Source organism: Cupressus sempervirens, chromosome 3 (assembly GCF_028749045.1).
Source record: "Cupressus sempervirens isolate cs-2001-9-10 chromosome 3, ASM2874904v1, whole genome shotgun sequence".
In the NCBI taxonomy this organism is placed as follows: Eukaryota; Viridiplantae; Streptophyta; class Pinopsida; order Cupressales; family Cupressaceae; genus Cupressus; species Cupressus sempervirens.
Window position 1 is genome coordinate 959,860,502 of NC_143120.1, and position 27,983 is coordinate 959,888,484.

General features: G+C 34.2%; 1 pseudogene; it reads left to right on the top strand.

Annotated features, from left to right (window-relative positions):
• Positions 1-1,595: 1,595 nt before the first annotated feature.
• On the top strand, positions 1,596-18,376 carry LOC149569922 (TPD1 protein homolog 1 pseudogene; annotated as a pseudogene).
• The last annotated feature ends 9,607 nt before the right edge of the window (positions 18,377-27,983 follow it).

Consider the following 27,983-nt stretch of genomic DNA (forward strand, 5'->3'; position numbering starts at 1 on the left):
ATCTCGAAGGTATTCGAAAAAGGTATCAAGATATGATTTTTTTTGCCACCTTGTTAATTGTTTTTCCAAGTTGTGTGCCAAAAGGTGAGTTTGGAGGCCTATTTCCTTGTAGTCCTATGAGGCCTAGTTTGGAGGAATTGCTTGAAATCAATACAAATTTCTATGAATTTTTGGTTGATAAGAATTGGGAAGATCCCAATGCCCTAGGAAAAACCCTCTCTCTTCATTTTGGGTAGGTTGTGATCATGGGTGGTCGTTTAGTGTGGATGACCTGGTAAGGCATGTAAGGAGTGTTGATTGGATGTACTTGAGTTATAAATTTGTATGGATAAATTGAAAGAAGGGAGGATTGAGAATGTAATCCATCTAAGTTAGGGTTAGTTTAAGAACCCTAATAGGCTAGAGAAGTGGCCTAGAGGAGACTCTAAGAGAAGGTAGGGTGAAGGAGGAAGACTTGTCTTTACACCAATAAGTAATAAATCTAAAGATGATTCTTTGCATCTTTGTTTAGAAGATATTTATGATTCATGAGTTTTAGATTTAGGGGCTTCATTTCATGCTACACCCCATTGAATTTATTTATTTAATTATGTCCAAGAGGATTTTGGGTCAGTTTTTTTTTCAAGAGATAATGAGCCCTATTAGATTGTTGGAAAGAGAAGAATTGAGATTAATCTATAGAATAGAAATTATTGCCTAGTACAAGAGGTAAGACATGTTCCAAGGTTAGGTAGAAATTTAATGTCAGTAGAGAAACTGGGTGAAGAGGGTTTCATAATTAGTATTGATTATTTAAATTAAAAGGGTTCAAAATGTTCCTTAGTGATAGAAAAAGTGTGAAACTCATATTGTTCTTGCTACTTTAATTATTTTAAAGAAAAACCAATGTTTAGGAATAGTTGTTGCTATTAAGCAAGAAGATGATGAAATAGTTGTCTTAGATTCACAAATAACACTATGAAAAAATACACTTGGGAAAATAAGTGAAAAGGGTAGAAAATGTCTTGCTTCAAAAAGAGTTTTACCATGTCTAAAATGTGACAATATGAATTTTGTGAAGGTTTTTTGTATGGAAAGTAAAAGAGAGTTAGGTTTTTAAAGAGTGTGAAGGAAAAGAAAAATGACAAATTAGAGCTTGTGCACATAGATGCATGTACAAACTTAGGTATCCTCCCTTCGTGGCTCTTTGTATTATGCTATATCAATTGATGATGCAACTCAAAAATTATATATTTATTTCCTTACACATAAATATCATGTATTTCAAGCTTTTAAGAAATAGAATAGCTTGGTTGACAATAAGACTGGTAAAAGAATAAAATATCATAAATCTTATAAAGGTGGTGATTCTTGTAGAAATGAGTTTGACAATAATTGTTCTTCAAATGGTATAAATAGGTAGATGATTGTTTCAAGTAATCCACAAGAAAATGTAATGGTTGAATGCATGAATAGGGAAATAATGGATTGGGCAAGGAGTATGAGCTTGCATGTAGGGCCACCCTTAATCATCTGGGAAGAGACTATCAATACTACTATATATTTAATCATAGAGGTCCCTCTACTACTTTAGATTGTGCTATCCTAGAGAAAGCATGGAAAGGCAAGAAGGTGAGTTTTTTATTTATTAAATCTTTCAGTTGTAATGTATTTGCACATACAGATTCTAAAAAAAAGAACTAAGTTGGATGCTAAATCTAAGAAATGTATATTTGTTGGATATGAAATTGATGAATTTGTTTATAGAATTTTGAATTTTGAAAATAAAAATATAATATAAGAAATATAGATGTCATATTCAATAAGAAAGTTTTGTATAAAAATATATTGCAAAAAAATGAGAATAATAATAATTATATAGTGTTTGATAATACTCCAAAAGATGATATTCTAGTAGTTCATCGTGCATCACAAAAATAGAAACAATAGGTAGCACAAACCCCAGTGAATGTTAGATGTTCAACAAGGTTAAGACTCCTCAAGAAATATTGTCTCCCTTTTTTTAATCTATTTTAGTAACAAATGCAAGTGACCTACACTATTATAATGAAGATATGTAGCTAGATACCAAGTTTCAGTTGGAGCATGGAATGAAAGAAGATATGGACTCCTTGCTGAAAAATTAGACTTGGTTTTATGTAAGTTGCCTATGGGTATAAGGGATTTACAATATATAAATGGGCTTACAAGATGAAAGAAGAGAATGGAGGTAAGAAAATAGGTAAAGCTAGGTTAGTTGTAGAAGGATTTGCACATAAAAAGGGCACTAATTTTGATGAGATGTTTTCTCCATTTGTTAAAATGACTACTATTCATATTGTTATAATTATTGTGGCTATTGAAGATTTGTATTAGGAAAAATTGATGTAAAAATGTTATTCTTCATGGTGATCTAGGTGGAGAAATATACATGGAGCTCAACCACAACAATTCAAGATCAAAGGCAAGGAGAATTTCGTGTGCAGATTGAAGAAAAAGTTTATATGGATTGAAGAAAGCATCTCAAAAATGGTATGTTAATTTTGATAGTTTTATGAATAAAAATAGACAAACTCAGTGTCATTCAGACCATTGTGTTTATTTGAAGAGGTTGGATGATGTCACCTACATTATTTATGATTACATATTGATGATATGATCATAGCTGGGTCTAATAAGGCCCACCTCAAGTTATTTAAACAATAGTTAGCACATTAATTTTCTATGAATGATTTGGAGGAAGAAAATTAATTTTTGGTGTAAAATTTTGGAGAGATGGAAAGAAAAAAATGAACTCTATCTTAGGTTGATTATATTCAAAAGGTGTTGTAGCATTTCTATATAGAGAATTTTGAAGCTATTAGTGGACCTGTACCTAGTCATTTTGAAATTGACTAAAGAGACATGTCCAAAGACATAGGAAGAGGAGGATAAGATACCTTATGCTTTAGCTATAGGAATATGAAGAGGAGGATAAGATACCTCATGCTTTAGTTGTAGGAAGTTTAATGCATGTCATGGTATGAACTATACCAGAAATTGTACATGATGTGGGAGTGGTTAGTAGGTATGTGCATCATCCTAGAATTGAGAATTTGAATGTAGTCAAATTGATTCTTAGATACTTGGGAACTATAACCAATAAATTATTAGATCTTGGGGGCTCTACTACTGATTTACAAGGTTATGTTGACTTAGATCTAGATACTAGGAGGGGTACCATGGGATATGTATTTCCTATTGGTGGGATAACAATGAGTTTGATTTATCCTTTACACAAGGTGAAGGCTTTATCCACTATAGAGGTACAATATGTTGTTGCTCTAGAGGAAACTAAGGAGATGATTTGGCTTCAATTTTTTATTGATGAATTTGGACACCCATAGATGGAAATTTTTTTGTATATAGATAAATAAACTATCATTCATCTTGCCAAGAATTTTGTTTTACATTCTAAGACAAAACACATACGGTTGTGGTGCCATTTTATTCAATCAGTTTTTTTATGATGGAGATCTAAAGATTGAAATGATACATATAGATGAAAAGATAGTAGACATATTTAAAAAGATGATGCCAAGGGACATGTTAAATTAATTTTCATCCTTGGTTGGTCTTCTAGACTGAACATAATAAAAGAACAAAAGAGTTTAGGGTGCATCACTCCACTCAATGTTTAAAGGGTAGTCATTTATCTATATGGTCAATATCCAAGTGGGAGGTGGTTTAGTATTGAGTCTAGTTAGTTCCCATGAGGCAAATTGCTAATATTTGGTGACTAATTAGTAAAGTACTATGCACTTTTCATAACCCATCAAGAATTTTTTATTTGACTTGTCAACAATTTCCCAAGGATTACTTGTAAAGTATATTTGGGGTTAAATAGTTAAGATGACATAATTTATGTAATATTGTCTTAGGGTTAGGGTTTTCTAAGATGAGTATTTAGCCTCTTGTAGGAGTATTGAGCTATAAGTTAAGATTGGAGATTATAATAGGTTGAAGTTATTAAATAATAATATTGGTCTCATTATATGGTGGATGTAATCTAGGGATTGGGTAAACCACATTATATCTGTATGTCTACTATTTATGTATGTGTTCTTTATTCCTTTGTGATATTTTCTATATTTGCAAGTAGTTACTATTTTCTTGTCTATCTAATCCTAATGGAAACCCTACATACAATCTTACTAGTAACAATGAGAAATGTCTCCATGTACAAATGATCAAATTCAAAAATCCTATTTATTCTAAGAAAATGTGATTAATATGCAAGATAAAATAAAGACTTATAGTTTTCTGTAATACTAAATTTCTACCCAAAACTTAATCCACAAAACTTTGTTGACCTTAAAATGTCTTACATACACCACATACAAGTGTTCTTTTGGACTTTTGTAAAGGAATATCCATGGTCAAACTCAAGTGATTATTCGTATTCACCAAAATTGTAAAAAGCTGCATTTTACAATTTTTTTTGGAAAATTACACTTGTGCTTTTTCACTCATACCCAAACTATGAGCGAAAAAAATATGACCAATGGATCTCAAATCATACCAAAACATTATTTTTTCCATAACATGTTAAATTTCAACCCTGACTAACCCTTTGACCAACATTGACATTTGTTGAGAAGCTAGGTCACATAGCCTTATTATGCAAAAAGCATCAATAGATGACTTCTAATCAACCTTAAATGACTCCAATCTATTATAAAAATGAAATATTATTCTCCTACTGATTGACACGCTAAAATCCAATAGACATGGTTAGGACATTCTTTCTTCTCTTGCACCATGCTCCCCATGACTAGATAACTCAAGTCCCTTGAATTGTTGGCTCTTGCATAATAGCTCCATGTTAAATTATATCATCTTTTGAAATTTGTACTACTTCTAACTCTAAAAATACTTGAACTCTAGCTTCATAGGTATTCTTGGTGAAAAATCCATAATGCATTCCACATATTTTGTTATGTCTCCTACCCTATTATGATCATGAATTACACTATCTCCTTTAAAAAAGGTTAGATCTAAAATATTAAATATGGGTGATATACCTATATTAGGTGGGAGTTCAATCTTGTAAACACCATCATCATACTTGCGAAGAACCTTTTTTTGTGGTCTAATCTGTTGCTTCAAAAGCTTACTATGCTGACCCTTGGGAAGCCTCTCTTTCCTCAAATAAGCCATAACTAGGTCCCCAAACCTTAAGTATACTTCTTTCTTTGATCTACCATTTTTTTGTTCTTGACACCAATTTCTCTAATTAAGACTTGACTTCTTGATGAAATGACTTTTTTGCATTTATAAAGGTCACAGCTACTGCTCTCCTAATATGCATGTTCTAAATATCCCTAAGCTCTAATAAGCATATAGGATGAAATCGACAAACCACTTCAAATGGGGTATTTCCTATGGATCTATTTAATAAATAATTATATGCATCTTTTGTAGTGGTCAATGTGCAAATGATGCAAAACCCAACTTCACAGAATCCACAATGATCACCTATAAGAAAATAACTAGTTACAAGAAAGAGAGAAGCGAGGAGAGAAAAGTGGCTCTCAAAGATGAAAATATATTCAAGAGAGAAAATAATGAACCAAAAGTGTTACAAAATACAAGGGGATCAATCCTTATAAAAGGAGATCAACCAATTTAAAAAAGTATACCCTAAAGAAACCCTAGAGAGGGAATTTGACATTTAATAAAAGAAAACAATTATTAAATCTCTCACATTCATGACTTGAAACAAAAGTCAATACTCCAATAGTGAAATCTTAAGATGAAGTAAAAGATAATAAACCTTTTACTCAAACACCCCCCTTAAGATGAGAAAAAATTTAGAAGGAAGCTTGGTTCCTAGTAACAAGGCCTAATTAGGTACCCAAATCATAGCCAAATCTCTATAAAGTGGAGAAATGGAGAAAACCACATGGGGAATAACTCTACTCCAAAAAGAGATGAGAAAACATGATGAAAAACATGAAAGGAAGGAAGCCATCACTAAGACCCCCCAAGGACAACTTCCTTCACCCTAAGCATGGTGCTCAACTAAAGAATATAGCACTGTGATGCAAAAGATTTAGTGAAGATGTTGGAAACCTATGCTTCTATAGGAATGTACTCAAAGAGGAGAACACCATCATGAATCAATCATCAGATGAAGTGCATGTGGATCTTGATATGATTAGTACACTAATTCTCTACTAGGTTGCAAAAACTATGAATGGTACTTTGATTGTCACACCAAAGCATAGTGGGACTATTGGGAGGAAACCCAAACTCAGTCATCAACTACTGAAGCCACAAAATCTCTTTATTAGATAACACTGTTTCTTGGTAATCAACATCTATAGATGATAATGTAATAGCAGACTACTTCTTACAAGACCATTTTGTAGGACAAGAGAAAAGACAAAAAATAAAGCTATAAGTAGCCTTCCTATTATCAGCATCACTAACCAAATCTGAGCTAGTAAAGAAAAAAATGTGAGAGGATCCTATAGTGTAGTGAATGCCAAAATGTGTATAGTGCCTTGAGTGTACCTCAAGATATGTTTGGCATCTTGTCAATGGCTCTTAGGAGGGTTAATGGGAAAACTAAGAAACAAGACCAACCACAAAGGAGAGATTAGGATGAGTATGCATCAAGTACGACAAACTGCCAACCAACTATTAGTATAAAGTAGGATCCACTAAAGCCATAGGAAAAGTGGTAGACAAAACAACACCTAATTGAAATGTTGTAGGGGAAGGCATGCAATCAAGAATACTAAAGTACAAAAAGATGGAAATACCATCAGAAGTATGAGTAACTTGTTGGCCCAAAAAATAATGCAAAAGACCAAGATATGTCATCTCAAATTGCTCCATAAATGCTCTTTGAATAATCTAAATCATGGAGGATGAGCTATCACTAATGATGAGATACTCAACATAGAGAACAAGTATCATAATATCAACCCCCTAACACTAAATGTACATTGTATGATCAAAATGACTACATTTGAAGTATGTATAAAGGAGGAACAAGACCATCTTCTCATACCAAGCCCAAGGGGCTTGTTTGAGGCCATATAATGAATGTAAAAGCCTAAAAACAAATGAAGAGTCCTGCACAAATCATGTGGTGAGAACTAAACTATCTTACCAGAGCCAAAAAGGAAAATGGATATATTAAAAGAAGCTTCATAGAAATGTCAACAACTAGAAGAATGACCTGAACAAAACCATCATCCAATGAAGCTAAACTTGAACCAATTACTGGTAGCTATGTAGAGTTTCCAAATGCAATATGTGATGTGTCACTATGAACAAGTGTGGTGACTAAATCCTATGAGTGATTCATATGGTGTGAAGCACTAGAATTAAAGATCTAAGATGATCTTGATGACAAGGCTTGTGTATGAAGAGCATGGCCCTTTCTAGTAGATGAGGAAGATTATTGAGGAGAGGAGATGTAATGCTACTAGATAGCCTCCTCTAAAGGCTCTAACCATTTCCAAAACCTAGATATGAGATATCCTTCCTTGCCACAAAAAAGACAAGGATCACCTATGGACTTCATAGTCTGGGAGGAAGACTCACCAATCTTAGAAGAATTACCCTTCTTAGGTTTGGATTATGGTTTGGAAGGAGATTGTGTAGATGGCTTGGAGGGATGCTCATGATCAAATGAATCTCTCTTGGGCTTTGGTGTCTACTTTTCTTCACTATAGATGATTGTGCAACCAACATTGTGGTCTTTGATCCTAATAGAGAATACAATTGGGAAAGCTTGGCTTGTTATCTAGTTGAATGGTCACAAAATTCGTCAAATGTCAGCATGGTGAAATGATTCCCCAATGCATCCATAATGGAGTTTAAAGTAGAGGAGAAAATATAAAAGTGTCACCAAATCTTTGACAATATCAAGAAAATGCATTATTTATTTGTCTTCAATATGCGACAACCTTGTAACAAAAATCTCTATTACTTGAATTTCATTAGAAATTCCTCAATGGTGGGGAAAGAATTAGGTATAAGTGATGTAAGCTTTGTCTCAAGCTAAAGTTATTTGAACTCACTAACTGTACCAAACAAGGTCTTGAACTTGAGCCTCATTTATGGCGGAGTAGCACACTCATCAGGATGAAACTGTAAGATTTTTGTAATACTGAGAAAGATAAGACCCATTGATCTAATTTTACGATCTAGGAAATTATATAATAAGTGAAAAATTGAATCAAAGTGTACAGATACTTAATGTATAATGTATAACTAAAAATTCATCAAACATTAAAAATGAAATGAGCAATAGAAAGAGAGAATGATTTCACTAGATATGGAGAAAGGAGAGCAAGAGAACCAATCTGATTTCAAAGTTCATCTAGCTAAGAGAACTATGTCTTTGGGTCTAGCTCAATTGAGTGACCAATGTATAATTTATGCTCATAAAAGTTGATTTACAACATACTATAGTCCATCCATAAAGTTAGTAAAAAAATCTCGACTCAAACCATCTTGCATACAAGCTCTCAAGGCGCAAGACTGGTTATTGAAGAGCAAGGAAGACTTCACCTAAAAAGGGCTTACCATAGAAATAGAACATCATTACATCACATTCTCCTTATTCCTCCTACAAGAACTCTTCTTGACTAGAGAAACACTCACAATCCTCTTGGCATCGACTGAATCAAATGCAAAAATGCATTCAGATGACCCTCTCCTCTCTAGAACCCTCTGGAATGTCTAGAATGTGTGGAATGCCCTCATAGGAAAAACTCCCACCCTTTTATACAAAAATTTAGCCTAAAATAAGCTATAAAAAAAGAATATAAAAATAGGGCTTATAATTAATCCCCTCTCAAAATAACCCCCCTTTACCTTCTTAAGAGATTTGATTATCCCCAAATATGGGGTTATAATTAACACCCATATAACAAAACCCTCTAAAAAGGTTGTGGGTTGTTAAATTTTATATAGAAACTATGCTATACATATGTTTGAGTGCTTAAATAGTGTGGTTGGTGGTTAACTTTTGGCTAGGGGTTGACCGGTCAGGGGTTTCAACCCCACCAACGATCTCCCCTTTATACTCTAATTTCCTAGCGATAAAGTTTAAATACAACTTGCACCCAATACATATTAAAGTCGATTGGTAGCCTAATGGCCACCAGCCAGGGTTTAGGTCCCAGTGGTCATGGGTTTGACCCTGCTAGCCACGTAGACTACCATATGGGCACCACTAACATGCCATGTGTACATCACTAATATCACACCAAGATGCCACGTGGCACCATAATTTTTTTCCATGTAGTGCCACAACATCCCAATTTTCCATGTCATGTTGACTGCACCTTTGCTAACATCATCATTTGACTTGGTCAACTCAACAACTTTGATCACCCATTACTCCTGCATACAAACTTCATTTTTGAAAAAATGAATGACATTGGAATTGTGGCAACAAGACCTTTGACTTGATGCCATTTTCAACTGATTTGGAGATGTTTAAAATTTCATGCCTATTTTTGGTCAACCCCTGATATGCCTATTTGACCATGACTTTGACCGAGCATAGCTTTTGCATTTGGGCTCCAATTTTGATGAAATGAATGTCATTGGAAAGATCTCGACAAAATGTTCAATTTGATGACAACTTCATCCTATTTTGGAGAGTTTAAAATTTCACTTTTTTATGGCATGTGGTCCAAGGTTTGACACAACTTTGACTGGCCATAACTCAAGTGTATGGACTCCTTTTTTGCTTGTTTGAGTTGTGCTAGATTCTAAATTCTGAGAACTTCAACATGGTGCTGATTATTAGAGTTTTGGAAATACTCCAATTTTGGTGAAAATATCCTCTGGATCACCCATGTTCTCATCCATCTTATTTTTATGCTAATATGTTTGAAATAGACTCTGAAATAGAGGTTGATCCTCATCCAAACAAGACCACAAGCCCTTGTAACAAAGTAACCATGTCATGGTAGCATCCCATGTGTGATAGTTATGTGGGTTTAGAGGAGCTAACCAAGAAGAAGTCTTGGCCATCTTTTAGAGAAGGTCTTTTAGTTTTGAAAGATATATTTTGTACTTAAGTAAATGACATAAATAATGTATTGAAAACACACCCCACAATATAAGAAATCTAACCCCAATACCTAAAAGCAATGCGTATACAATAAGAAAAGAAATAAATATTAAGATGAGTGACTTATGTACCTTTGAAAGATTCTAATGAAGAGGATAGTAGATCTAGATGGAGCACTACAAGAGCTTTACAATGCCTTTTCATTGACCAAAAATAGAACTTGGACACAAAAGATATAGCCCTCAGAGTGCAAATAGGAAGTTCAACCTTTGAGAGTGAAAACATGTACCTAAAAAGCATCAAAATCTAATGAAACCTACACCATTGTAATAGACTCAGTGCTAAATTTTAACTGATATTTTGTTTTCCAAAAATAGAGTCGGTATGCTCAAGTTATGAGCAAATAATCGAATGTTGCTCCTTATGTCTTAGAAGGCATCCAAAATTCTTATGAAGTGATGACATAGTGTTGACATAAGCACTCCAATAGCTTAGATTTGATGACCATTTGATCATCACAAAAAAATACTATTGACATGGCATGACATGTGGCATGTTGTCATGGCTTCCATGAAGGAGGATAATGTGGCAAGGATAACACATGTCAGATAGTGGTGGGTCACATGGCTATTGATAGAACAACTGCCACATGGTTGGAACTTTATTGGGTGCTACATGGTGCATTCCTACTCTATCATGTGGTGATTGATATCTCTAAGGTAGGTGACAAGCAGAAGTGGCACTGCTAAGTGTGAAGGCTAGGAGACAGTGACTAGTGAGTGGTCTACTGGCGATAATGGTGACAACAACCCATGGGTAGTTGACAAGTGGTCGCGGTGGCTGTCTAGGCAGCCTCTAGGATGCTATTATGGGTGGCATTTCTTGGCTAACTATGTATTAGCATGTGAGGCTCAAAGTTTTCTAAAAAAATATTTTTATTTTTATTTTTTGACCTCGTGAGGCATGCCTAGGCGTCCAAAATGAAATGATGTCCAAATGGGACAAATTTTATATGGAAATATAGGATTTTGGTTGCTCTAATTCTAATGGTGAGTTCATTTGAGCTCAAAGTGCTCCAAAAAATTGACCCTCCTCCCCCCAAATCCATAAAGACATGTAAAATAGAGCAAAAAAAATGCCTCCAACATCAACTTTGTCCAAAATGGACAAACTTTAAATGAAAATAGAGGTATTTTGGTCTTTTGAATACAACAGTCAGTTTTGTTTGGACTCAAAATGCACCAAAAAATTTGAACCCCTTCAAAACCTAGAAAAAGGTGTATCTAAAACCTTCAATCCAAAAGCTTCACTAGAAAACTTCAAACAAGTATAGGAAGTTGCAGGAAGAGCTATGATACCATATAGAAGTTTTCGTACAAATGATGAAAATTCTAACTTCACCAAATCCACAATGATCACCTGCAAGCAAATAACCTATTATAAGGAAGAGACAAGCAAGGAGAAAAGAGTGGCTCTCAAAGATGAAAATATATTCAAGAGAGAAAATAATGAACCAAATGTGTCATAAAATACAAGGGGATCAATCCAAAGGAGATCAGTCATTCTCAAAAAGGAAACCTCAAAGAGATGATGTGATATTTAATAAAAGAAAACAAATATTAAATGTCACATTCATGAAGAGACAAAAGTCAATACTCCAATAGTGAAATATTAAGAGTAAGTAAAAGATAATAAACCTTTTACTCTAACATCTTTAGTTGGCTCAAAAGTTTACCCCAATCTAATCCATGTTGTTTGGTCAAGCACTTTAAAAGGTTACCAAAGGTCTTAGTAACGAGTTTCATCTTCCCTTCTATTTGAGGATGGTAAGCTAATGAAAATAAGAGTTGAGTGCCTTATTACTTCTACGATGTCCTCCATAAGTGACCTACAAACTTGGTGTCCCTATCACTAACCATGGATAATAGTAACCAATGGATTCTGATTATTTAATTGAAGAACAAGCCTGCTATCTATGAGGTGTCACAGTTACTCCTACATGGCACAAAGAGGACCATTTTACTAAATCTCTCCATAAAAAAAAAAATAGTTTCTAGACACCTAGCAATTTTTGGCAATCCTAGTACAAAGTCCATATTTATTCTATCACATGATATTCGTGGTATTGGGAAGGGTTGTTATAGACATATGTTTTATGAGGCTCATTAAGCCCCCTGACATGTCACATGACTCTTCACATAACTTTTTACATCTTTTTGTAATCTTGGTCTATTAGAATTTCTCAACTCTGTTAAGTCACTTTTTCTCCAAAATATCTTGCAAGGGCCCCATTATGTTTCTTCTTGAATATTTTCTCTCTCATATGTAACTTAGCTAGACATAGTCTACTTCCTTTGAATAGAAGTCCCTCCTATAGTACAAAATCATAAAAATCATCATGGAAATGATTAGCAAAGTCATAGAAAATATTATAATCTTGTTTGAAGTCATCATCCTCCTAATATAGATCCTTGATCTGATCCAATCCCACACCCTACATCTAGATCTCTTGTATTGCTAACACTCTTATTATAAAGGCGTCAACTACCTTATTAAATTCTCCCTTCTTTTGCTAAATGCTAAAATAAATGATTGTAACTACTACATCCACAAAAAATTTCTATGGTTCAATTTATGTTCCTATTTAGGTAACCTAGAACATGGTTATCAATAAAAACTACAAATTTGTTTGGCATCATATCATGCCTCCATTTCCTTAAATCTCACACCATGGCATAGAGCTCAAGATCATAGGTAATATACATATTCTTGGCTTAACATTATCCCAATTGCATACTTGTTTGCATCACACTCCATTGAAAATACCCAAATAAAATTGGGTAATATAAGTGAAGGCAACCATACAATTCTCTTCTTAAGGTATTGAAAATCATCCTCATCTTCCTTAGTCCATACACATTTTCATTTTATTTCACATTTAATGGTGTTGAGAATAGGATCATAGATACCACCAAATTCTCTAAAAAAAATCTTATAAAAGGTTGCAAGGCCATGAAAAATATTTACATTCTATAATGATCTTGGAGTTGGCCAACTCAAGATGGTATCCACCTTTAATGGATCCATTTTTAGACTACCTTATGATATGAGCAAACCCAAATAAACTAGCTCTATTTCATGGAACTCACACTTTTCTAAGTTTATCTTCCATTTTTCTCCTCCTCAAGATATTGCATCACTAGCCTTAAATTCTCTAGATGCTCTACTTTTCACCTACTAAACACCAAAATGTCATCAAGGTATACAATATTTTTTTCCAATGAATTGAACTAAGACCTCATTTATCATCCTCATAAATGTGTTTGGATAATTTCATAAAACTCCTTATTAGTTTTCAAAGTCATCTTCCATTCATAATCATGGCTTATCCTTAGATCTAATAATTACCATATTTGAGGTCTATTTTGAAGTATTGAAATGATCCACCGAAATAGTCTAATAGGCCCTCTACCCTTGAGATTGGAAATATATATCCTATAGTTATCTTATTTATAGTTATTGAGTCCACACAAAACCTCCACTTTCCATTCTTTTAGATGCTAGAATTGAGGGCTATGAATATGGGATCAATCATTTCATTATCGGTTGCTTGTCAAAAAAACCCTACACTTATTTGTTTATCTCCACTTTTCTTGAGTTTTAAGCTTGTAGGAAGCTTTTTTAAGGAGTGTAGCTCCTAAAATTAAGTCAACTTGATGACTTATACTCATCATTGGTGGAAAATATTTAGGTTGTTCTCATGTACAACATTTAGCAATTATTTCAACAAAATATCCCCCTCCTTGTGTGATGGCTCTAGTTTCTTCTTGTCATCCTTGGGATTAACCAATATACCCTCAAAAATCATCCTCCTTGGCTAGACTCAAAAAATCCTCTCCTTCTAATAACATCACAAATGACTCACCTAATTTATCATTTCCATGTTATTTAGGTAAAGGATTGATCTTGACCTTTTTTGGTCATTCTTGGTGATAAGGTAGGTGTTTTATTTACTATCATGCTAAGCTTTGACATAAAATTGTCATAGTTGTTTTAGTAATAAATGACATGCATCCATAGATATTATCTCAAAAAAAAATTATTTCCTTATACTCTCTAATATCAAACTTAACTCATGCTTGCTCTTCCATAGTAAAAAATTGTTTTTTTCTTTACCAAGATATCTTGTGAGGTTGGGTATGAAGTAACCTCTTAAGTTTCCTCTTCTCCACCCTCTTTGTTGATACAACATTCTCTATTGAACAAGAGTCAACAATGATACAAAACTTCCCATAAGCATTACCTTGTGTCCTAATAGTAACTTCCTTTTAGGAGGTTAATGTTTCAATGGAATTTTGAGGATATGTCCCTTTATTATCCTATTATGTCCATCCAAGATAGGTTTTGCACTCCTAACTAATGCATTAACACTAGTGGTACTACATTCTTCATCCATTATGAGTTGATTCCTCCTATCTCTACCTACTGATGAACTAGAAGGTTTGTTTGGACATTGATTGTTTGCATTCCTAGTCTGATCAAATGTCTAACACTTGTAAGAGATGGCTTCATTCCCTCTACATGGTCTTCCACCATGTCCTCTGCCTCTATTATATGGCCTTCTTTGACCTCTTAAATTTTTTTTCCACATTTTGTTATTATTCTTGCCTCTATATTCATTTCTCTATTTCTCTTCATTCATATTTCATTTACCCCTTCAATAGGTTCATTTGCCTGTACAGTTATTCCTACCTCCCCTGCTCCTATTGCATTGATCACCTTCCCTCTTAAGTTTTTATTCATCCCTAATTGCTAGTTGGAAGCATTCATCAACTATTTTTGGTATGAAAAATTTGATTTCATCTTGGATTTTATATTGCAATCCATTTATACAGCTAGCTGGAAGTTCATTTTGATCTTCATTGTGATTTTCTCTCATACTGAGTTAGGAAACTCCTTGATATAGGTGGAAAAATCGGTGTCTTGCTTCCCAAGATTATAAAATTCCTTATCATCTACATGTCAAAATAGCAAGGATGAATTTTTTTTCATCAAAGAAACTAATTTTTTTAATTATCTTCTTACCATTCTTTTTAATCTGTGTTTGGGTGTAATTCCACCTAATAAGTGCAAAACCTTTCTGCATACTTTTTTTTTGTTTTCTCTTCTTCAACATCATTCATATCAAAATAGGTATCTAAGGAAGCCATCCAATTGACTACCTCCTCTCCTTCCATTTTCCTACTTAAAAGAAAAACCTCAACCTTCAATTCCTCTTTATTAGATTCTCTAATGACATCTAAGAAGGCTTTTTGGTCTTTCCTATCCTCATCTACAACACTATTACATGACTATTCTACTTCTTTGGTCCATTCCAAATCTTATTCATGCTCTTCTAGCTGTTCCTTTTGCTCACTAACATGTTCTCCATGGATTTCAACTTCTCCACCATCTTCTTCAATCTCTCTTCCTAGTTCTGATTAATCCTCTTCTCCATTTTTTTAATCACAATTTTAAGGTGCTTTTAACACCTCTAGGTGGCATATTGAATGCCCATCTTCTAAATTGAACTCTAACTTACATGGTATGGATCTAATATCAATATGGTGCAAGTAGAACTAGTTTTAGGAAAGGTAAGATTAGATTTTTTGTGATTTGGACCCTAATTAGACTTAGAGGTTTTCCCCTAGATTATGTCTAAAGGCAGAGTCAAGAGTGGGCACTAATTTTGTAAGTAGCAAAAGCTTGTATAAAATGCCTTACATTTTGGGATTTCATAATGTATGATGAGATTGTAGATTTTTGTGGCAATATTGAGTTGTAAGGAACTGCAGATTCTAATCACTAGATAATAATAATATTGGACTTGATATTGGTGGATGTAGCCCAAGGATTGGGAAACCCATGTTAAATCCTCGTGTCTTGTGTTCTCTTCAATGTGATTATTATTTTGTAATATTGGTTATACTTGCATGTAATTGTTATTTCTGTTTGTGGTTGATCCTAGAAACAATTGGTTAAGGTAAGCCAAAGAAAGGAAAATAAACAAGTCTCCAATGAGTTAGAAAATCAAGTAGAATAGTAATGGTACTCATAACTCTACCAAACACCCCAATCTCACCTATTCCTACTCCCACACACGATGGTTCAGCATGTTCCAAGATGACCCTTCACCTTCCTATCAATTCACACCACCCCCCACCACCCCACCCCTCCAAAGCATCCCATAGTAATTTCAGATGCTTTCAGACACTCAAAAAACCAAGATTCAACCATGATTAAGGTTACAAGATCCAATTCAAACACACACAAAGAGAAAATAATAAAAGTGCCTAAAACAAACCTAATTCGATTAGGTCTCCATATTGATTCTTTTTGGAAATAACTTAAAACTTCTCCAAAACACCCAAAGCAAAGTAGATATTCTATCACCCTTTTTGGCATTCTACAAGATTCCAAGGTTTTAGCTCTCCAAGCCACAACTAAGTCACCAAACCATTAAACCCTTGGATTAAGGGTTTAATGCTTAAAAATCAGGGTTTACACAAATTCAAGGTTTAGGAATATACCCACTTACAAAAATGTCACATTTATGTTTCCATCTCAAGTACACTCCAATAGACCTATTATAGTATTTCAAACTCCATTAACTTTTCTTGTTATATACTCATACTCCAATCACTAGTTAGTTAGAAGATGATGCCTAACCTGATAGGCTAAATCTTGCATGGATATTGTGAGTGGCAGGATTTTGGCACGCAAAAACCTATGATACATTCTAATACCTCTAATTTTTTTGCTTAAAATAATGTCACATTTATGTTTCCATCTCAAGTACACTCCAATATACCTATTACACTATTTCAAACTCCATTAACTTCCTATTGCTATATACTAATACTCCAATCACTGATTAGTCACATGATGATGTCTAACCTAACAGGCTAAATCTTGCATACAACTATTTTTGCATTTTCACTCATACCCAAACTACGACCCAAACAAATATGACCAATGGGTTCCAAATCGTACCAAGAAATTTTGTTTTCCATCACATTTCCAATTTCAATAGTAACTGACCCTTTGACCAGCATTGAAGTTTGTTGACAGACTCGTTTGGGATTGTGATTTCTTCCAGTTATATTCATCATCTATATTTGTTGACAGTGTGTTTTTTTTTTTTGGCAGAGCGTTGTTCTCAATTCGAGTCGTGTTTGCTGATTTCAATTTGGTACAGATTAGAGCTGCTATCGAATTTAGACATAATGGACTGCGAGAGATAAGACGAGGGATCCGCACTCATCCATAGGATAAGAGGTGGAATGTACTAATTTTTTTCAAACATTTTTGTGTTTTGACGGCCTAGCTTAAAGATCACACACTAAGCTTTGACCGCTTAGGTGGCTGGTGTGGGCCCATCCAACATTCTGTCCCTATTCCGTTTCCCGTTATGGATCTTTTTAACTCTCGCGAGTGATAGGGATAGCTGCGGTTAGACGGTGATAGGGACAGCTGCAGTTAGATTTGAATTTCATTTTTCAATTTGCACTCCCGCCTGTGAGAAGGGGTTATTAGTTCAAGCACGGAAAAATCTGACTAGATCACAAGCATATTTGCGTGCATTTGCACAATATTAAAATTTTTGTTACAAAGCAAATTTCATCTGGTGAATTTTTTAATAAACATCAACTGGAAACGGTTCAATCAAAGAAATCCTGACTCGATCGGTCCAATATTTTCGGCCAATATTTTCCAACATTTGCATAACAATTCAAATTTTTTTGTTGCAGGCCTCTCAGGAACGAGAACTTCCCACTACATCGGCGCATCGAATCTCGCGTCGAAAGATGCGAATTCTAGCTACGAAAACCACGGGCTGCTGGATGTCGGTAGGTCGAATCACGGGAACGCCATTTTCACACCTTCCTTCAAAAAAACTAAATAGCTTTAAACCTGACCATTGTATTGACCAAATATGCAGGTAGCTCAGAGCAGATAGGAGAATCACGTGCAAAAGAAGACATAGCAGTATTTCAAGGAGCCACCACTCCGATGCCGAACGGCATTCCCGTATACACAGTCCAAATAATGAATGTGTGCTTGACAGGCTGCCCAATCGCAGGAATCCACCTCGCATGTGGATGGTTCAGCTCCGCACGACTCATAAATCCCAAGATATTCAAGCGTTTAAAATACAACGACTGTCTAGTTAACAATGGAAAGCCGTTAAAATCAGGAGGCTCCATATCCTTCCAGTACGCCAACTCTTTTCAATATCCCTTGTTTGTTTCTTCAGTCAAATGCGCGTAAGTATATTCCATATAACAGAGACTCCTCCGTCTCATTTTTTCAGCCTTGCGAAGGTTAAATAAAAATATAGCGGGTGGAAAATATTACGCCTGCGGATTTTACAGTACCTTACATGTGTAGTTCCCGTTGTAATATGTAAATAGAATATGCAAGCATATCATGTAAACAATACAGATTTTTCACATTAGTAGAGAAAAACTGATTAGCGAGTGGTTTTTGGGATTAGCGAGTGGTTTTTGGGTTTGATGTTGTGGTCGCCACTTTTGTACTTTTCACAGTGGTATATATTTTATTTCCTCTGGTTTACAAAACTGTTCGGTCTTTTATTATTTAATTTGTTGATTAGATGGAAACTCGTCGTACGGTTGCCTTTTCTGCCATCATAGGGCTTTTTGAATTTTTGTAGCATGATTTTTGTTTCGAGGGTCCGCACGGACGCTTCCTAGAGATTTAATCTCAGATAATGTTTTTTTTTATTTTAGGCCTCAGATAATGTTATAGTTGGACATAACCGTAGTCTGGTACGCCAATCTCAGTATTTTAATTTTTGGAAAAGTGAATCTAAGGATAAAAATCTTAGAATAAAAAATTAAAGCGAATCATTAAAGCAGTTGCAGAAAATTAAACGAAATTCAACTAGAAAATTTGGGTGAGCTTAGAAAAAGAGAGAAAATGAGTAATAACAAATCATCAATGCAGTCGCAGAAAATTTAACGAAATTCAACGGGAAAATTTGGGTGAGCTTAAAAAAGAGGGAAAATGAGTAATAAATCTGATAGTGTTGTCTGAGAAAATTTATATGAACTTTGCGCATTATCGAGCATGCTGAAAGAAAAGTAGAGGGGGAAGCAAAACCCTAATCAGTTATTAGATTGAATTTAATGAATATTCTTTACTAATTATTATAATTTTATAATAGTTTAGTTTTCTTTAGTAATTATCGTTATAATCCATTAAAAAAGTAATGTAATTAAAGTGGAAATTCTATTGGTACCTCTCGTTTTTATCTACAAAATTTGCAATTAATGATTTTATTTTAGTAGAACTTTCTATTTGTTGTAAAAAATTAGGAAAATAAATATTCGTTGATTGTGGAAAATATTGATATTAGTTGGGTCAAAAGGAAATTGAGTCTATTATTTTAGGCCTTTTTTGTGATTTGGGTAATTGAAAATAGACATTTTTAATAAATATTTTGTAAAATTAGTTGAAAAATTAGTATAATTAAAATGGAGAAATCTTGTTGGTTTTTTTTTATTTGACTAATTGAGAAAAAATATTTGTCAATAGATCCTTGGTCTATTGGTGAAGTTGAATTAAAAAAAAAAGAAATATATATATATATAGTGAAAGTTTTATATTTATTTTAGTTTAGTAGTTAAAAAAACTAGTATAAGAAAAATAAGGAAGTCTAATATATTAGGATTTGAGCCAACAGCGTTGATGATGAATAATGTTTTATTTTATTTTATTTTTTAATTTGGACTTTTTGTGCTCTAAAGTTTTGAAAATTGTATTTTCTAATTTGAACTCTTTGCATACTATTAGTTAGGAAAATAATATATTTTAATTTGAACAATTTGGATGTCCCCTCTTCTTCCATAAGTTCTAAAAATTGTATATTGTATTTTGGAAAATTTTCCTATTGTGGGATGTTGGAAAAATAATATTTGAAAAAGTCTTTTTGGTGGTGGAATGGTAAAATATAGTCTATTATAGTCTATTACCTTATATTTTGTGTTTTTAGTTTTGAAAATGAACATTCTTAAAATATATTAAATATTTTGTAGAAATTTTAAACTAATTTTATTAGCTTATTAAGATTTTGAACTTATAATCTAGTAAAGCATTATTTTTTGGTATTGGAACAAGTGACATGTATTTTAAGTTATAGTTCAGAAATTATTGTACTTACACACTTTCACTCTAGGAAAAATTCAATTAATAAGTAATTATTTTTAAAAATTAAAATATATCAAAAAAAAATTCATTTACTTATAACTTCTATATATTTTATATGCTTAGGTTATATATTGCTAGTACATATTAAAATAAGTCTATAAAAATAATATCTCAAAAACATTTTTTGATTATTGTATTTGCACAATCAACAACTACTATTTTTTTATATTTTAAACTTTTGGAAAGTTTGATATTTATTTATTAATTTTCATTTCAATATTATATAATTTATTCATGTCAAATACTATTGGTTGAATTGATTGTGTTAAGTCTTTTTTCCAAGGCTCCTCTATATTCCATTTTCGTAGGCCAAATTTTTGCTCACTATTATTTATGAGTTGTTTATAGTAATATATTTTTATTATAAAACTACAAATATACAATTATAAATAAAACTATATAATTTAAAACTACTCATTACTAACAATTTATATATTACAACAAATTTTATTATCTTTATATAAAATTTCTACAAATTAGTATTACAATTTAAAATACCTAAAATATGTTATTATATAATCTAAATATAATATAATAATATAAATACATTACAATATATCATATATTTTCTAATAACATATTATCGTTTACAATACAATTTTTCTTTCCACAATATCATTTAAAACTATGAAAAATACCAACCACTATTTGGAACTCCTTGTATTTGGTGACTATTGCATTCATTCTCTCTGTAAACTCAATTAATTCTCACCAATTTTAGTTCCAATTTTTTCGGCTAGATTTGTGGGGAGTTATTTTCTTATTTGTAGATTATATTACTTAAACATATTTCATAATATGATTATTTTAAAATAATTATATTTTTATTTATTTTATAAACACATTACATCATATGAATGGTTGAAAAAGTAAATATTAAGGTGAAATCTATTATAAAAATGCACTCAACATCAATATATTGGTTTCAACCAAAAACAATATCAAATTTTAAAAACATAATATATTTTTGTAACATTAACATAAATAATATTTTTTTGTTAAATTAGATTTTCAATTAATTTATTTTTATGATCCTATACAAGTGAAAAGTGAGATCTATTATATGTTTTAAATAATATCTAGTTATATTGTGCATACATATAACAAATTTTAATTTTTTATACTCTTTTATTATTATATTTATTGTTAATATTTTTTCCTGTGAAACTTTATATTTATATTAATAAAAAACCTAGTTCAAAAGAGGGCTCCCGGAGAAAAGAACCAGAAAGAAAAACTCTATTCATAATTGATTGCAACACAAAGTGCAGTACAGAGGATAATCTACATCAAAACCTAGAAGCTACCCAAGAAAACACATGATTGTACTTAACATCTAGATCCTATTTATATATTGATTATTATACTGACAATTTATTAATTATAACTTTCCACAATAACTTTTCAACTATACATTCAACTTATGAATAATGGTGTATCTTTTAGATGCCCACAAAAATATAACTATTTATTATTATTAACTGGGCTCTGCAACTCTTTTCTTGCTCTTGGCTTCCTCCCAAGCTTATGCCCTCTTTGATCTCGGGGGGATGGTCCCTCCCCCCCGCTGGAGCCGACGGGCCCTGTGTGTCTGGATCTGGAACTGGTTTTATTTGCTAAGGCCCAAAATGTTTGTGACCTGCTCCAGGAAGATATTCCTCTAACGGAACCTTGCACTGTCCTTGATGATTGTGCTTGTTTGGGCCCCAAACCCCTTGGTGGTCCCTCGTTGACGGCTGTATCGGCGGAGTCCCCTAAGTCAAACTAGTTGCGGGTTGTTGTTGGATCCAAGGTTCCTATGGACTCTGGTGCGAAACCCGTGATCTCCTCAGGGGCCATTGGTCCCATGATTTCTCTTCCAGATTCAATGGTCGACTCGATCACCTCAGGCTTTACCTGTTGTCTTGTTGGAAAGTTTGTCTCGTTTTGACCCATGGTTGATATGGTAAGGAAGTGGTGCTCTATGAAGTGGAAACTCTCGAGGTCGGTGTCCATCTCTGCTATGACTAACCCCATTTTTCTATTCAACTTTACTGTGGAAAAAGATCGTGACTCAGTCATGGTGGGCTCCAAGAATTTTGGAAAACACCCCTTGTTGATGGCAAAATGGAAGCCAAGTTTCAACCAAGAGAGGGAGCTCTACAAGTATGCTTCGATCTGGATAAGGTTGCCTAGTCTCTCTTTAGAATTTTGGGATGAGCGGGTGTTTAGATGGATTGGCAACTCCTTTGGCCAGTTCATTAAAATGGAAAATATGACTAGTTCTAGAACTAAACTGAGTTTTGCTAGATTATGTATCAATGTTGGAATGAATAAACCCTTGTCGACAATGGTTGACCTAAAATCTAAATGGGGCAACTGGTCACAACCGATAATCTATGAGGATGCAACCCCCTTTTGCCAAAAGTGTAACATATTTGGCCATTTGGTTGTGGATTGTCTGAAGGGTGACAAACTCAAAGGCAAAGTGTCCTCACTGGGAGTGGTGGTGGTTGAAAGCTCAAAAATTGCTGAGAGGGATGAAAAGGCTGAAAGCCCAGTGAATAAGGAATCGATTGGCCTGAAGGAAACTTATGAGGAGGCCTTTCAGGACCTAGTTGAAACCCCTAGAAAAATGGTGAGAAAGAAATAACCCTTGTGAAGGAGGATGTCGTTGGATAGGGTGGAGAAGCCCAAACTATTACAGATGATATTGTTGTCCATGAAGAGGGGGGGATCTTTGACATGCTCACTCTACAATTGTTCCAACCTAGAGATGGACAGATGTTTAAAGCGATGAAAGCTGACAGTGGTGCTACTTCGTGTTGTTCACCCCTCCTCTTAGGGAATGGATCATTGCTCATTGATGACACACTCATGGTTTCACTCCTAGGTATTGTTGAAATGCTTTCCCCCACAACTGAGCTACCAAATCTTGACCTTCTCAACAATGATGCTGACTCGACGGTCCCGAAGCGGAAGCCTAGAGGAGAATATAAGGTGGATGTAGGGTCATCCTCAAGGATTGGGAGACCTCTGACCAGGAATGTCTGTCAAAAGGAAACAAAGAAGGATATAGCACAAGGGAAACAAAATGCCCTGAAGGAAACTCAATATCATAAAAGATAAAGCTCATATCTTGGAATGTGAGAGGGTTGAATAGCCCTAGGAAACAGTATGAAATAAAACAAAAGATCATAGAGCTTAAGGCTGACTTGATTCTTTTGTAGGAAGTTAAAATAACTGAGAAGGTTTTCTCTAGAGTTGCTACTTACATTTGGCTGGGGGCTAAATTTTCTTACAGTGAGGCTAATGATGCCTCTGGTGGCATTGCCACATTGTGGAACCCAGATAAGGTGGTGGTAATGATCACCTATATTAATCCCCATTTTGTGGTCGCGAGTTTCACCTTCCATGCTGTTAGTTGGAATCTTTTCAATTTCTATGCCCCTAACACTAGGAATGGTAGACTAGCTGTCTGGGATGAGGCTACTAAAGTGGCTGAGACTATGAGACAAGAAAGAATATTGTGCATGGGGGACTTTAACACCCCTCTATATCTGTTGGAGAAACTGGGGGGTTTGGAAGACTTTTCTGATAGTATGCAAGATTTGGAGGGCTTTCTTGCAAGGAATGACTTGATTGATATTGATCTTCAGGGTCTTGCATTCACTTGGTCAATTAATAGATTGGGGAAATGTTTGATTCAAGTTAGACTTGATAGAGCTCTTATTTCTTCTGGTTGGGACATTCATCAACATTCTTCCTTAAAGGCAGAGCCAAGGACCATTTCGGAGATCACTCTATGCTAGTGTTCTCATGGTTGGAGAATCAACCTACTAGATAGAGGCCTTTTAGGTATGAAATCATGTGGCTCTCACACACTGAGTTCAAATATTGTATTGTGTAGTGGTGGAAGGACCTGGTTGAGGGAATGACCATGTTTCGTATCGCCAAAAGAATTGAAAGAATCCAAAAAGAAGTGCAGGGATGGAGCAAATCTTCTTTTGGAAACATCTCCAAAGAAAAGAAATCTACTGAGAGCTAGTTGGAATCCCTTCAAAACCAAATTATTCAGGACAATACTAATGCTGAACATCAATAGGAGGAGAGGGAATGTCGAAACTTATGGAAGACACTCCTAAATTGGGAGGAAGTTTTTTGGAAACAAAGATCTGGAGTTCAGTGGTTGAAGGAGGGTGATTGAAATATGACCTTTTTCCATAGAATCTCACACCTACAATCATTGTGTGGGAAATATGAAAGGAAAGAAATAGATGAATATTTAAAAATATTAAGTTTAGCAAGACATCGTTTCTTAACAAAGTCGAGGCAAGCATCACAAAATTTATGAATTTCCATCTTAGGAACACTCCTAAAGTTGAAGGTACATTCTCAAAATGGGATGGGATTATGAGGAAAAATTGGATACATATGATTAACCCCCCATTAGTTTATCCAAAAAAAGGATAATATAGCCATAAAAGAATGCAAATGGGTAGCACCCCCGATAGGGTGAAAGAAATTAAATTTTGATGGAGCATCTAGAGGGAATCCTGGGAAAGTAGGATTGGGATGCATTGTAAAATTAGAAAATGGAGAATGGTTATTAAAAAGAGAACAACCATTAGGCAATGTAACTAATAATATAGCTGAATTGGAAGCATTAAAAGAAGGCTTAAAATTAAGCATAAAGATGAAGATTTCAAAATAATAATTGAAGGAGATTCACAAATTATCTTAAATGCAATCAGAAAGTGACAAACATTGAACTAGATTTTAAATGCTAAACTGGAAAGTGTATTAAGCCTTATAGATCAATTTGAGGAGATTAGAATCCAACATATTTATCCTGAATGCAATTTAGTATTTGATAAGTTGGCGAATCAAGGAGTGGAGGGAGAAGACTTTATACACATAGCAGGATATAATTAAATTAAGTTAGTTTAAAAAACAAAGGCTTAAAGTAAAGGAAAGTTAAGAGGATCAATCTCGATTCATTATAAGTAGCAATTATTAGAAATACACCCATAGCGAGAAGTGTTATTAATACTCATGAGGTATCCTGGTAATAATCATGAAATATTAAGTCTAATCTTATTAGTGTCTTTGAATGACTGTCTTCATACATGTTAGCTGACATTAATTAATGCTTAACACCCCGAGTGTTGCCATATGTTATTTAAGGCATGACTTTCTAAAACTTTCCACAACTCTTCTTTCTTTGCATACCCTGTAGTTTCTCTGTTAGCATGGAGTCTTCAATTGCCTCTTTCATGCTCTAGAAGTGAGGACTATGGCGTTTAGAGGGTTTGTGAAAGATGAGAGGTGGAATAGGATCCTAAATCCAGTAGACAATGTTACTAGGTTTGTTATCTCATGGGCTATTGGGGAGAGAATGTTTGATTATGATTATACCTGGTGCACTAACAACTCTGTCATAGGCTCATTTATAGGATAACTAGCTAGGGCTAATGTTGAGAAAGGGGAAATCGTTAGGTTATGCTATAACATCTTTGACATCACCTGGCTAGTGGGTCTAGAAAATGCTATTATGAGCATGGATGAGAAACTACGTATCCCGCTTCTTGAGGTCTACATGGCATATGAACCAAAGGAGCTTCTGCTTATTAATGTCGCTTGGAGGTCGTCTATGTTCATTGAGATAATATAAAATTCTTTAATGCATGGCCAAAGATGGAGGCCAATATTAACTTCCTGCTGAGATGGAGAGGAATTCATGAAGACCCTAATAAGAATTGGCTGATCAACTTTCTTCAAGTGTTTGAAGCCTATGTCGAGCCAGGTATCAATTTTGATGATCTAGGTAGAGTGGAATTCATATTGCTGAATTTTATAAAATCCAGCAGAGAGCTCATGATGTATGTGTTTCCACCAGGATCAACTGTAGATGACGAGGACAAAGCTAAGGATATAGTCATGGTTTGCTAGAAGAAAGAGGAGGAGGTTTGGTTTTAAAAAAGCTTTGTGATGGTTTAGGTTTTTGGCTATGTTTAAGTCTGTCCTTTTAGGCTCTGGTTAAATTTATCAATTTAGTAGTATAGAATTGATATGGCCCTAGGGCTGGCTCCTTTTGGTTTTTCCTTTCGTTTCCTCACATGGTTATAGCCTCAGTGGTATAGGGGCCCCATATAAGTATAGCTGATACAGTATTAGGATATACAGTTAGTATTTAGGTTGCTTGAATTAGGTATGGATGGAATGACATTCTCTGGCATTTTTGGTATGAGCTACAGTCCTGTTAGTTTGGATAAAACAAATGGTTTTATGAACAAATGGTATATAAATGTACTATTGGTTTTATTTATGAACAAATGGTTTTGTTATAATAGAATAGCATTGACTTGTGCTATATGGATGTCTATATGCAATTAATCATAACAGAGGCTATGTTAGAGCAATAAGATGATCTATAGTTGTGAGGAATTGATATATTAATATGGGTTATTTTGCTTGTGATTTGAATGTAGACTAGAGATTGAGTTTTTCCTTCCCCTTCATCGCTCTTGTTTGAATTTGCACTTTAATTTTTATTTAAACAGAGTAGTCAACAATTTGGCTATTTGAGTAATTTCTAGTTGGGATATAATATTTGATGAGAATTTAGTAATTTATGATAAGTAGCAAAGGTATAATTATTATTTCAACCCTTTTAATCTAGTTAATGTCACTAAGATGGATAATGAGTTTAGCTTTGTGAGGCTTCATAATACTGAACTTATCTTGATATAATACTATGAATTACTTACCACAAAAACAACTCCTTGTCCCTTAGATGTCAATACAGATTTTCACTGATAATGCAATACTGTCTAGCTTAGTTAATGGTAAATAATTACTAATACTTAGTGAACAAAGCAATATTATGATTATTAGTCTATTATAACTTTTAGTAACTTAGTTGCAAAAACTTAAAGCATAAAGGAAATAACATAATCATAGATGACACCAAGATTTATCGTCAAAATCTAATTTGGAAAAACTACCATGCATGTAGTTACAATATTTTTCACTCTTTTTAAGTGAGCCCTATTAAGAGCCAACCTTGTTAAAGGTTATAAAACATACTGCTAAGTATGACCCTATTATGAGTGGTCTGGTTGGAGGTCTTCAAAATCTTCAATCTTGAAATGTCATCTTGTAAGATGATTTACAAAATGACTATCAAGTCAAGTCTATTAAGAGATTTATTTTCTGCTTCTTTAACACCAATCCCCCTCTCTCTCTCTTCTCTCCCATCCCCTACTCTCTCTCACTCTCACTCTCACTCTCACTCTCACTCTCTCTCTCTCTCTCTCTCTCTCTCTCTCTCTCTCTCTCTCTCTCTCTCTCTCTCACTCACTCACTCACTCTCTCCCTCTCTACTCTCTCTGCTACCCCCTACTCTCTCTCACATTTTCACACTCTCTCCTAGATCCCCTACTCTCTCTCTCTTTCTCTCTTACACACATTTCCATCCCTCCTCTCTCTCCCTCTCCCACTCCCTCTCCTATCGCCTACTCTCTCTCCCATCCCCTACTCTCTCTCGAACTACTCTGTCTCCCCCCTCTCCCATTCCCTACTCTCTACTCTCTCTTTCACACACATGCACTCCCATCCTCCTCTCTCTCGCTCTCCCTCTCCCACTCTGTCTCCCACCACCTAC